The sequence below is a fragment of the Panulirus ornatus genome, chromosome 18 (assembly GCF_036320965.1).
Source record: "Panulirus ornatus isolate Po-2019 chromosome 18, ASM3632096v1, whole genome shotgun sequence".
Lineage (NCBI taxonomy): Eukaryota > Metazoa > Arthropoda > Malacostraca > Decapoda > Palinuridae > Panulirus > Panulirus ornatus.
Genome location: NC_092241.1, coordinates 39042959 through 39054796, shown reverse-complemented (window position 1 = coordinate 39054796; position 11838 = coordinate 39042959).

Sequence of the window (11838 nt, the reverse complement as noted above, 5' to 3'; positions counted from 1 at the left end):
AAATGATGAGAAAAGATATAATAGCTGACGTATGGGACATGAATGACAAGTGGAAACTAGAAGAGAGACAAGAGTGCCACTGACAATATACACATAAATGTAAATGTGTAAATGTCAATATGTGAAAATGGTTATGAAAGAATGCACAGGATATCGAACACTAAGGATGTGTAGATTTACGTGTAAGTACACAGATATCAAAGAAATATATAGAAATTGACGACACAGGAAAAAGGAAGCAAGAGAATTTGAAATGAGGTGGAGGGTAAAGGCAGAGGCGGCGGAAGGAGTACACTGGTGAGAGGAGACGAGACAGTGCGTCGGTAGAGGGAGGCAGTAAGATGGGAAGCTGTTGATGGAGAAGGGTGGAGGAGGAAGAGGAGGATAGTGATTGTGAAGTAGGAGCGGAGAGGAAAAGTTATGAAGATGCTTAGGTGAAAATGAGTGATAGAATGGTGACGAAGAGAAGCTTAGTGAGGAGATGGTGAAGGAGGGAAGGTGAATGAGGCGATGCTGTGCATAGCTAAGTGCTGAGTGATTCAGGAGGTAGATGATGACGTGTAGAAGATTAGTGTGGAGAGGATGGGAAAGTGATTGAGGATATACGGAGGAGGAGGAGGAGGTGAGTAAGGACAGGCAGATGAGTGAAGAGGTAAAGAGTATATATGCTTGAGTCATCCCATGCCAAGGTAACCATCGGTAGATCATCAATTTTGTTATCAAGTCTTCGTTCTTTTACATCATCAGACCAAAGATGTAGTGTTTAAAACGAGGCCATTAATTGTTTATTTTCCCGTGCAGACGCAAGCACTGAACCCTACAGAAAAACACACCAGTCAATCAGAGAGGCTGATGCCGGCCAGAAGACATGAGTTAAGATGGTACTATTGCGTGGCATGAGAATGACTACAGACACTTTGGTTATCGAGGTATGTTAAACATCCCTTCCGCCTGCCGCTACCCCGCTGCACCTGAACGATACACACTTCCCACCGGGATGAAATAGTCGTAAACACCGGCCTCCTTCTCATCCACAACCACACACTCTCTGTTCTTTCGTAGCTCATACGTATTCTTGTACAACTGGGCTTACAACACTGGGGCTGATGCTGTCACATTTTGCATGCGGCATCTTTAAGATGAAATGGATTTGACTGCTAGAAACAAGGTAACACCTTCCTTTGGTTTCCATTCGACTTGAAGTAATCATTCACGTCCACATGACCTTGTTCTCTGTGACATTACGAGTAGCTATCATTTGCTGTCACATTAGCGCGACATTTCTATCGAATGTTTCAAAGTACTGATTTTTCTTTCCATTTCCATGACGCCAGTAAGACCCATCATCCAGGTGTGAAGGTTCAGTCTTCACCAGTAAGACCCATCATCAAGGTGTGAAGGTTCAGTCTTCACCAGTAAGACCCATCATCAAGGTGTGAGGGTTCAGTCTTCACCAGTAAGACCCATCATCAAGGTGTGAGGGTTCAGTCTTCACCAGTAAGACCCATCATCCAGGTGTGAGGGTTCAGTCTTCACCAGTAAGACCCATCATCAAGGTGTGAGGGTTCAGTCTTCACCAGTAAGACCCATCATCAAGGTGTGAGGGTTCAGTCTTCACCAGTAAGACCCATCATCAAGGTGTGAGGGTTCAGTCTTCACCAGTAAGACCCATCATCAAGGTGTGAAGGTTCAGTCTTCACCAGTAAGACCCATCATCAAGGTGTGAAGGTTCAGTCTTCACCAGTAAGACCCATCATCAAGGTGTGAGGGTTCAGTCTTCACCAGTAAGACCCATCATCAAGGTGTGAGGGTTCAGTCTTCAAGGTGTGAGGGTGTGAGAAGCATCACACCTCACGCACCAGCCAGGTAAAACCGGCTCATGTTGGCCTCACTGCAGACCTGCAGGTTATGGCCGACCTGGAGAGTTATGGTGCTGCAGGAGGGAAACATTTGATGTAAAAAAGACGAACATAACGATGAGGCGGTGGACGGCGAGCCTCCCAACACCTCCAGCCCAACCATAAATCTGGCACTGGTGTGGCCGACTGGGGAAAAAATACCTGACTTGGCTTTCAGTAACCGCGACCTCAGGAATTATCGTTATCAAAAAGTAAAAAAAAAGAAAAAAAAAAAATCCGAGAATAAATCTTCATAATCTTTGCCAAGATCTTTCCTTTTCGGCAAACCATGAAAAAATTAATCGTCTCTTAGATGAGACATTTTCCCCAAGACTGTTTCACCAGCTTGGTAGCCATTTGATGTGTGCTACATTTATTGATTATTATTATCGGCTCTCTAGTCTTTTCTCTGTGTGTGTGTGTGTGTGTGTGTGTGTGTGTGTGTGTGTGTGTGTGTGTGTTCACTGGTAAGAGACGAGTGACGAGAGACGAGTAAAACATAAATAATAATCATAAATAGTAATCACACAAGTACACACTCATGAAACCACACACAAACCATTTATTTCAGCTAATCTTCAGTATCATCATTACGGCAATTCTGAATATTACACTTTGTGAAAATATATATGAAGGTGCGACAAAGAACAACTGTATTTAGGAAGCATTATGATATTGCTATGGTCTGTTTCATATGAGCTCTTTAACGTACGAAATTACAAATATGTTTTAGCGTATCGCAGATGACACAACTACGAGATATACTTGCCAAGGTAGTGCAATGCAGTGGTGCCCTCTGGGTCAGGTCACACCATGTCTTCAACAATGACGTACCAGGATACTAGTGTTCCTCAACCTGAACACGGTGGATGTGGTCCGGACAGCAAACACAACCTTCTACACGAGAGCAACAACATCAAGAGGAGGACTAGGAGTAGTGCGAGGCTTGTGCTGGTGATGGGCTATGGTCTTAGATCACTCACGAGAGAATCCTAATGACACTAAATCACAAGAACGTTCCCCGAAAAGCAGTGCGCCCTGTGGAAATCGCGGTCTCATTATCTGGTTATCATGAGAGGGAGGTGCATGAGCTGATGGAAGTCATGGCCGTGGAGCACTCTCAGGTGCTGCCGCCTGCAGTGATGGTGATCACCAGGTCTTACATCACTCTCAGGGAGAACCCCTTCCACAGATGGTGTTCAGGGTCATAAAACACTCTCAGAGAATGTTGCCAGTGCTAATGGTGGTCGCGTTCTTGGCTCACTCACTGGAGCCACATTTTGGCTTATCCCCCGCAAGCATAATGGAAGGGAGCCCTTTACTTCAGGAAAGGAATTCATGTCCTCAATCTCCAGGTGTACGTGAGATTTGCGTTTGACTCAAAAGTAGAATAAGGCAGAAAATCTTCCGTGATGAAGGTTATTTTCCTCATATCTTTCTTTCCTCATAATATCTATGTTGTTTGTCACTTACTGAATTAATTATATATCTTTCCCATATACACTTCTGGATATACTCATTCATGCGATATGCTAATCTATCACTTGCTATGATTATATAAGACTTCAATGAAAAATGACTTCAATGAAAAATGTTTTATTATGGTTACTTTAGTCAGTGCTCGAAATGGTAATGTTCACCTCATCAAAGGAAAGCTTAGTTTTTCTTCCTCACTTCCGCAGTTTTCCATGTATTTTCAATTTAGAAAAATGGATTTGTAAAAACTCTTTTAGAAAGAACTAAAATATTCGTTCCTAGCATAAAAACCAATGTCATTTCCGAAACTTTCTCACTGAGGCAAGTAATAAGCAAACATTTTACTTTGCCGTGAAAAAAAATTGGCATCATACGAAAATGAAGCAGTATAAGACAACTACAACACATTGTTTTTAATTCCAGAAATAACTAACTACTGCATGGATGTCAAGGTATGGAGGGCATTTTGACATCATTATGAGTTTATATATAACCTTTTCAGTAAGAACCTTAAATGATAAAGAAATACTACTCACCTGTAGGGTGAGTAGTGGTAATAGAGTTAGAGTTAATAACTAAGATGGCATTACTCCAGTCAATACAATGATCATTGTTTTTAACGTGATTAAACTAGGCATTTGATTCTTGTCCCGTTCTTAGACTATATTTATCTTGCTTAAGTCTAACAAAAAGATCCTTACCAGTGTGCCCAACATAAAATTTGGTAAACATGCGATTGTCCAAGACAATATATATATATATATATATATATATATATATATATATATATATATATATATATATATATATATATATATATATATATATATATATATATATATTCACATTTACTCTTAACTTTCTTCTTTCACACACTTTACCAAACTCAGTCACCAGCTTCTGCAGTTTCTCACATGAATCAGCCACCAGCGCTGTATCATCAGCAAACAACAACTGACTAACTTCCCAAGCTCTCTCATCCACAAAAGACTTCATACTTGCCCCTCTTTCCAAAACTCTTGCATTCACCTCCCTAACAACCCCATCCATAAACAAATTAAACAACCATGGAGACATCACACACCCCTGCCGCAAACCTACATTCACTGAGAACCAATCACTTTCCTCTCTTCCTACACGTACACATGCCTTACATCCTCGATAAAAACTTTTCACTGCTTCTAACAACTTGCCTCCCACACCATATATTCTTAATACCTTCCACAGAGCATCTCTATCAACTCTATCATATGCCTTCTCCAGATCCATACATGCTACATACAAATCCATTTGCTTTTCTAAGTATTTCTCACATACATTCCTCAAAGCAAACACCTGATCCACACATCATCTACCACTTCTGAGCAAGGTTATTAGGTACAGTAGGGTTGAGGGTCAAGTCAATTGGGAGGTAAGTTTACATGGAGAAAAACTGGAGGAAGTAAAGTGTTTTAGATATCTAGGAGTGGATCTGGCAGCAGATGGAACCATGGAAGCGGAAGTGAATCATAGGGTGGGGGAGGGGGCGAAAACCCTGGGAGCCTTGAAGAATGTGTGGAAGTCGAGAACATTATCTCGGAAAGCCAAAATGGGTATGTTTGAAGGAATAGTGGTTCCAACAATTTTGTATGGTTGCGAGGCGTGGGCTATGGATAGAGTTGTGCGCAGGAGGGTGGATGTGCTGGAAATGAGATGTTTGAGGACAATGTGTGGTGTGAGGTGGTTTGATCGAGTAAGTAACGTAAGGGTAAGAGAGATGTGTGGAAATAAAAGAGCGTGGTTGAGAGAGCAGAAGAGGGTGTTTTGAAATGGTTTGGGCACATGGAGAGAATGAGTGAGGAAAGATTGTCCAAGATGATATATGTGTCGGAGGTGGAGGGAACGAGGAGAAGTGGGAGACCAAATTGGAGGTGGAAAGATGGAGTGAAAAAGATCTGTTGATTGGTTGGTAAGGTTATTCAATGTATGTATGATTCATGGTGAGGTGCCTGAGGATTGGGGGAATGCTTGCATAGTGCCATTGTACAAAGGCAAAGGGGATAAGAGTGAGTGCTCAAATTACAGAGGTATAAGTTTGTTGAGTATTCCTGGTAAATTATATGGGAGGGTATTGATTGACAGGGTGAAGGCATGTACAGAGCATCAGATTGGGGAAGAGCAGTGTGGTTTCAGAAGTGGTAGAGGATGTGTGGATCAGGTGTTTGCTTTGAAAAATGTATGTGAGAAATACTTAGAAAAGCAAATGGATTTGTATGTAGCATTTATGGATCTGGAGAAGGCATATGATAGAGTTGACAGAGATGCTCTGTGGAAGGTACTAAGAGTATATGGTGTGGGAGGCAAGTTGTTAGAAGCAGTGAAAAGTTTTTATAATATATATATATATATATATATATATATATATATATATATATATATATATATATATATATATACACACCTTTTTTTTTTTTGCTTTGTCGCTGTCTCCCGCGTTTGCGAGGTAGCGCAAGGAAACAGACGAAAGAAATGGCCCAACCCACCCCCATACACATCTATATACATACACGTCCACACACGCAAATATACATACCTACACAGCTTTCCATGGTTTACCCCAGACGCTTCACATGCCCTGATTCAATCCACTGACAGCACGTCAATCCCTGTATACCATATCGATCCAATTCACTCTATTCCTTGCCCTCCTTTCACCCTCCTGCATGTTCAGGCCCCGATCACACAAAATCTTTTTCACTCCATCTTTCCACCTCCAATTTGGTCTCCCACTTCTCCTCGTTCCCTCCACCTCCGACACATATATCCTCTTGGTCAATCTTTCCTCACTCATTCTCTCCATGTGCCCAAACCATTTCAAAACACCCTCTTCTGCTCTCTCAACCACGCTCTTTTTATTTCCACACATCTCTCTTACCATTACGTTACTTACTCGATCAAACCACCTCACACCACACATTGTCCTCAAACATCTCATATCCAGCACATCCACCCTCCTGCGCACAGCTCTATCCATAGCCCACGCCTCGCAACCATACAAAATTGTTGGAACCACTATTCCTTCAAACATACCCATTTTTGCTTTCCGAGATACTGTTCTCGACTTCCACACATTCTTCAAGGCTCCCAGGATTTTCGCCCCCTCCCCCACCCTATGATCCACTTCCGCTTCCATGGTTCCATCCGCTGACAGATCCACTCCCAGATATCTAAAACACTTCACTTCCTCCAGTTTTTCTCCATTCAAACTCACCTCCCAATTGACTTGACCCTCAACCCTACTGTACCTAATAACCTTGCTCTTATTCACATTTACTCTTAACTTTCTTCTTCCACACACTTTCCCAAACTCAGTCACCAGCTTCTGCAGTTTCTCACATGAATCAGCCACCAGCGCTGTATCATCAGCGAACAACAACTGACTCACTTCCCAAGCTCTCTCATCCACAACAGACTTCATACTTGCCCCTCTTTCCAAAACTCTTGCATTCACCTCCCTAACAACCCCATCCATAAACAAATTAAACAACCATGGAGACATCATACACCCCTGCCGCAAACCTACATTCACTGAGAACCAATCACTTTCCTCTCTTCCTACACGTACACATGCCTTACATCCTCGATAAAAACTTTTCACTGCTTCTAACAACTTGCCTCCCACACCATATATTCTTAATACCTTCCACAGAGCATCTCTATCAACTCTATCATATGCCTTCTCCAGATCCATAAATGCTACATACAAATCCATTTGCTTTTCTAAGTATTTCTCACATACATTCTTCAAAGCAAACACCTGATCCACACATCCTCTACCACTTCTGAAACCACACTGCTCTTCCCCAATCTGATGCTCTGTACATGCCTTCACCCTCTCAATCAATACCCTCCCATACAATTTAACAGGAATACTCAACAAACTTATACCTCTGAAATTTGAGCACTCACTCTTATCCCCTTTGCCTTTGTACAATGGCACTATGCACGCATTCCGCCAATCCTCAGGCACCTCACCATGAGTCATACATACATTAAATAACCTTACCAACCAGTCAATAATACAGTCACCCCCTTTCTTAATAAATTCCACTGCAATACCATCCAAACCTGCTGCCTTGCCGGCTTTCATCTTCCGCAAAGCTTTTACTACCTCTTCTCTATTTACCAAATCATTTTCCCTAACCCTCTCACTTTGCACACCACCTCGACAAAAACACCCTATATCTGCCACTCTATCATCAAACACATTCAACAAACCTTCAAAATACTCACTCCATCTCTTTCTCACAACACCACTACTTGTCATCACCTCCCCATTTGCGCCCTTCCTATTTGCGCCCTTCACTGAAGTTCCCATTTGCTCCCTTGTCTTACGCACTTCCAGAACATCTTTTTATTCTCCCTAAAATTTAATGATACTCTCTCACCCCTACTATCATTTGCCCTTTTTTTCACCTCTTGCACCTTTCTCTTGACCTCCTGTCTCTTTCTTATATACATCGCCCACTCAATTGCATTTTTTCCGTGCAAAAATCGTCCAAATGCCTCTCTCTTCTCTTTCACTAACAATCTTACTTCTTCATCCCACCACTCACTACCCTTTCTAATCAACCCACCTCCCACTCTTCTCATGCCACAAGCATCTTTTGCGCAATCCATCACTGATTCCCTAAATGCATCCCATTCCTCCCCCACTCCCCTTACTTCCATATATATATATATATATATATATATATATATATATATATATATATATATATATATATATATATATATATATATATATGGGTGATTTGAATGCAAAGGTGAGTAATGTGGCAGTTGAGGGAATAATTGGTATACATGGGGTGTTCAGTGTTGTAAATGGAAATGGTGAAGAGCTTGTAGATTTATGTGCTGAAAAAGGACTGATGATTGGGAATACCTGTTTTAAAAAGCGAGATATACATAAGTATACTTCTGTAAGTAGGAGAGATGGCCAGAGAGCGTTATTGGATTACGTGTTAATTGACAGGCGCGCGAAAGAGAGACTTTTGGATGTTAATGTGCTGAGAGGTGCAACTGGAGGGATGTCTGATCATTATCTTTTGGAGGCTAAGGTGAAGATTTGTATGGGTTTCCAGAAAAGAAGAGTGAATGTTGGGGTGAAGAGGGTGGTGAGAGTAAGTGAGCTTGGGAAGGAGACTTGTGTGAGGAAGTACCAGGAGAGACTGAGTACAGAATGGAAAAAGGTGAGAACAATGGAAGTAAGGGGAGTGGGGGAGGAATGGGATGTATTTAGGGAATCAGTGATGGATTGCGCAAAAGATGCTTGTGGCATGAGAAGAGTGGGAGGTGGGTTGATTAGAAAGGGTAGTGAGTGGTGGGATGAAGAAGTAAGAGTATTAGTGAAAGAGAAGAGAGAGGCATTTGGACGATTTTTGCAGGGAAAAGATGAAATTGAGTGGGAGACGTATAAAAGAAAGAGACAGGAGGTCAAGAGAAAGGTGCAAGAGGTGAAAAAAAGGGCAAATGAGAGTTGGGGTGAGAGAGTATCATTAAATTTTAGGGAGAATAAAAAGATGTTCTGGAAGGAGGTAAATAAAGTGCGTAAGACAAGGGAGCAAATGGGAACTTCAGTGAAGGGCGCAAATGGGGAGGTGATAACAAGTAGTGGTGATGTGAGAAGGAGATGGAGTGAGTATTTTGAAGGTTTGTTGAATGTGTTTGATGATAGAGTGGCAGATATAGGGTGTTTTGGTCGAGGTGGTGTGCAAAGTGCGAGGGTTAGGGAAAATGATTTGGTAAACAGAGAAGAGGTAGTAAAAGCTTTGCGGAAGATGAAAGCCGGCAAGGCAGCAGGTTTGGATGGTATTGCAGTGGAATTTATTAAAAAAGGGGGTGACTGTATTGTTGAGTGGTTGGTAAGGTTATTTAATGTATGTATGACTCATGGTGAGGTGCCTGAGGATTGGCGGAATGCGTGCATAGTGCCATTGTACAAAGGCAAAGGGGATAAGAGTGAGTGTTCAAATTACAGAGGTAAAAGTTTGTTGAGTATTCCTGGCAAATTGTATGGGAGGGTATTGATTGAGAGGGTGAAGGCATGTACAGAGCATCAGATTGGGGAAGAGCAGTGTGGTTTCAGAAGTGGTAGAGGATGTGTGGATCAGGTGTTTGCTTTGAAGAATGTATGTGAGAAATACTTAGAAAAGCAAATGGATTTGTATGTAGCATTTATGGATCTGGAGAAGGCATATGATAGAGTTGATAGAGATGCTCTGTGGAAGGTATTAAGAATATATGGTGTGGGAGGCAAGTTGTTAGAAGCAGTGAAAAGTTTTTATCGAGGATGTAAGGCATGTGTACGTGTAGGAAGAGAGGAAAGTGATTGGTTCTCAGTGAATGTAGGTTTGCAGCAGGGGTGTGTGATGTCTCCATGGTTGTTTAATTTGTTTATGGATGGGATTGTTAGGGAGGTGAATGCAAGAGCTTTGGAAAGAGGGGCAAGTATGAAGTCTGTTGTGGATGAGAGAGCTTGGGAAGTGAGTCAGTTGTTGTTCGCTGATGATACAGCGCTGGTGGCTGATTCATGTGAGAAACTGCAGAAGCTGGTGACTGAGTTTGGTAAAGTGTGTGAAAGAAGAAAGTTAAGAGTAAATGTGAATAAGAACAAGGTTATTAGGTACAGTAGGGTTGAGCGTCAAGTCAATTGGGAGGTAAGTTCAAGTTTGAATGGAGAAAAACTGGAGGAAGTAAAGTGTTTTAGATATCTGGGAGTGGATCTGGCAGCGGATGGAACCATGGAAGCGGAAGTGAATCATAGGGTGGGGGAGGGGGCGAAAATCCTGGGAGCCTTGAAGAATGTGTGGAAGTCGAGAACATTATCTCGGAAAGCAAAAATGGGTATGTTTGAAGGAATAGTGGTTCCAACAATGTTGTATGGTTGCGAGGCGTGGGCTATGGATAGAGTTGTGCGCAGGAGGATGGATGTGCTGGAAATGAGATGTTTGAGGACAATGTGTGGTGTGAGGTGGTTTGATCGAGTAAGTAATGTAAGGGTAAGAGAGATGTGTGGAAATAAAAAGAGCGTGGTTGAGAGAGCAGAAGAGGGTGTTTTGAAATGGTTTGGGCACATGGAGAGAATGAGTGAGGAAAGATTGACCAAGAGGATATATGTGTCGGAGGTGGAGGGAACGAGGAGAAGTGGGAGACCAAATTGGAGGTGGAAAGATGGAGTGAAAAAGATTTTGTGTGATCGGGGCCTGAACATGCAGGAGGGTGAAAGGAGGGCAAGGAATAGAGTGAATTGGATCGATGTGGTATACCGGGGTTGACGTGCTGTCAGTGGATTGAATCAGGGCATGTGAAGCGTCTGGGGTAAACCATGGAAAGTTGTGTGGGGCCTGGATGTGGAAAGGGAGCTGTGGTTTCGGGCATTATTGCGTGGCAGCTAGAGACTGAGTGTGAACGAATGGGGCCTTTGTTGTCTTTTCCTAGTACTACCTCGCACACATGAGGGGGGAGGGGGATGGTATTCCATGTGTGGCGAGGTGGCGATGGGAGTGAATGGGGGCAGACAGTGTGAATTGTGTGCATGCGTATATATCTATGTGTCTGTGTATGCATATATATGTGTACATTGAGATGTATAGGTATGTATATTTGCGTGTGTGGACGTGTGTGTGTGTATACATTGTGTATGGGGGTGGGTTGGGCCATTTCTTTCGTCTGCTTCCTTGCGCTACCTCGCAAACGCGGTAGACAGCGACAAAGCAAAATAAATAAATAAATAAATATATATATATATATATATATATATATATATATATATATATATATATATATATATATATATATATATATATATATTCCTGGGGATAGAGGAGAAAGAATACTTACCACATATTCCCTGCGTGTCGTAGAAGGTGGCGGGTGGCTGGAAATCCTCGCCTCTCGTTTTATCTTAATTTTCCAAAAGAGGGAACAGAGAAGGGGGCCAGGTGAGAATATTCCCTCAAAGGCCCAGTCCTCTGTTCTTAACACTACCTCGCTAACGCGGGAAATGGCGAATAGTACGAAAGAAAGAATATATATATATATATATATATATATATATATATATATATATATATATATATATATATATATATATATATATTCCTATGAATCCACGGGGAAAATGGAACACGATAAGTTCTCAAGCGCACTTTCGTGTAATAATCACATCATCAGGGGAGACACAAGAGAGAAATATAAGTCAGTTGATCTACAACGAAGAGACGTAGCTAAGACGCCATTTGGTTAACATGCGATTGTCCAAGACAGACAACGAGCTTATCATAAACTTATTATGTGGACAAGAAGATGAATTGTGCACAAATCTTATCAACAATAAACTTATCCATTTGTATAGACTTTCACTAATATGAAGATTATAATTCTTTGTGTATTTAATAGAAGATTCAATGACATTTCTCGTGGT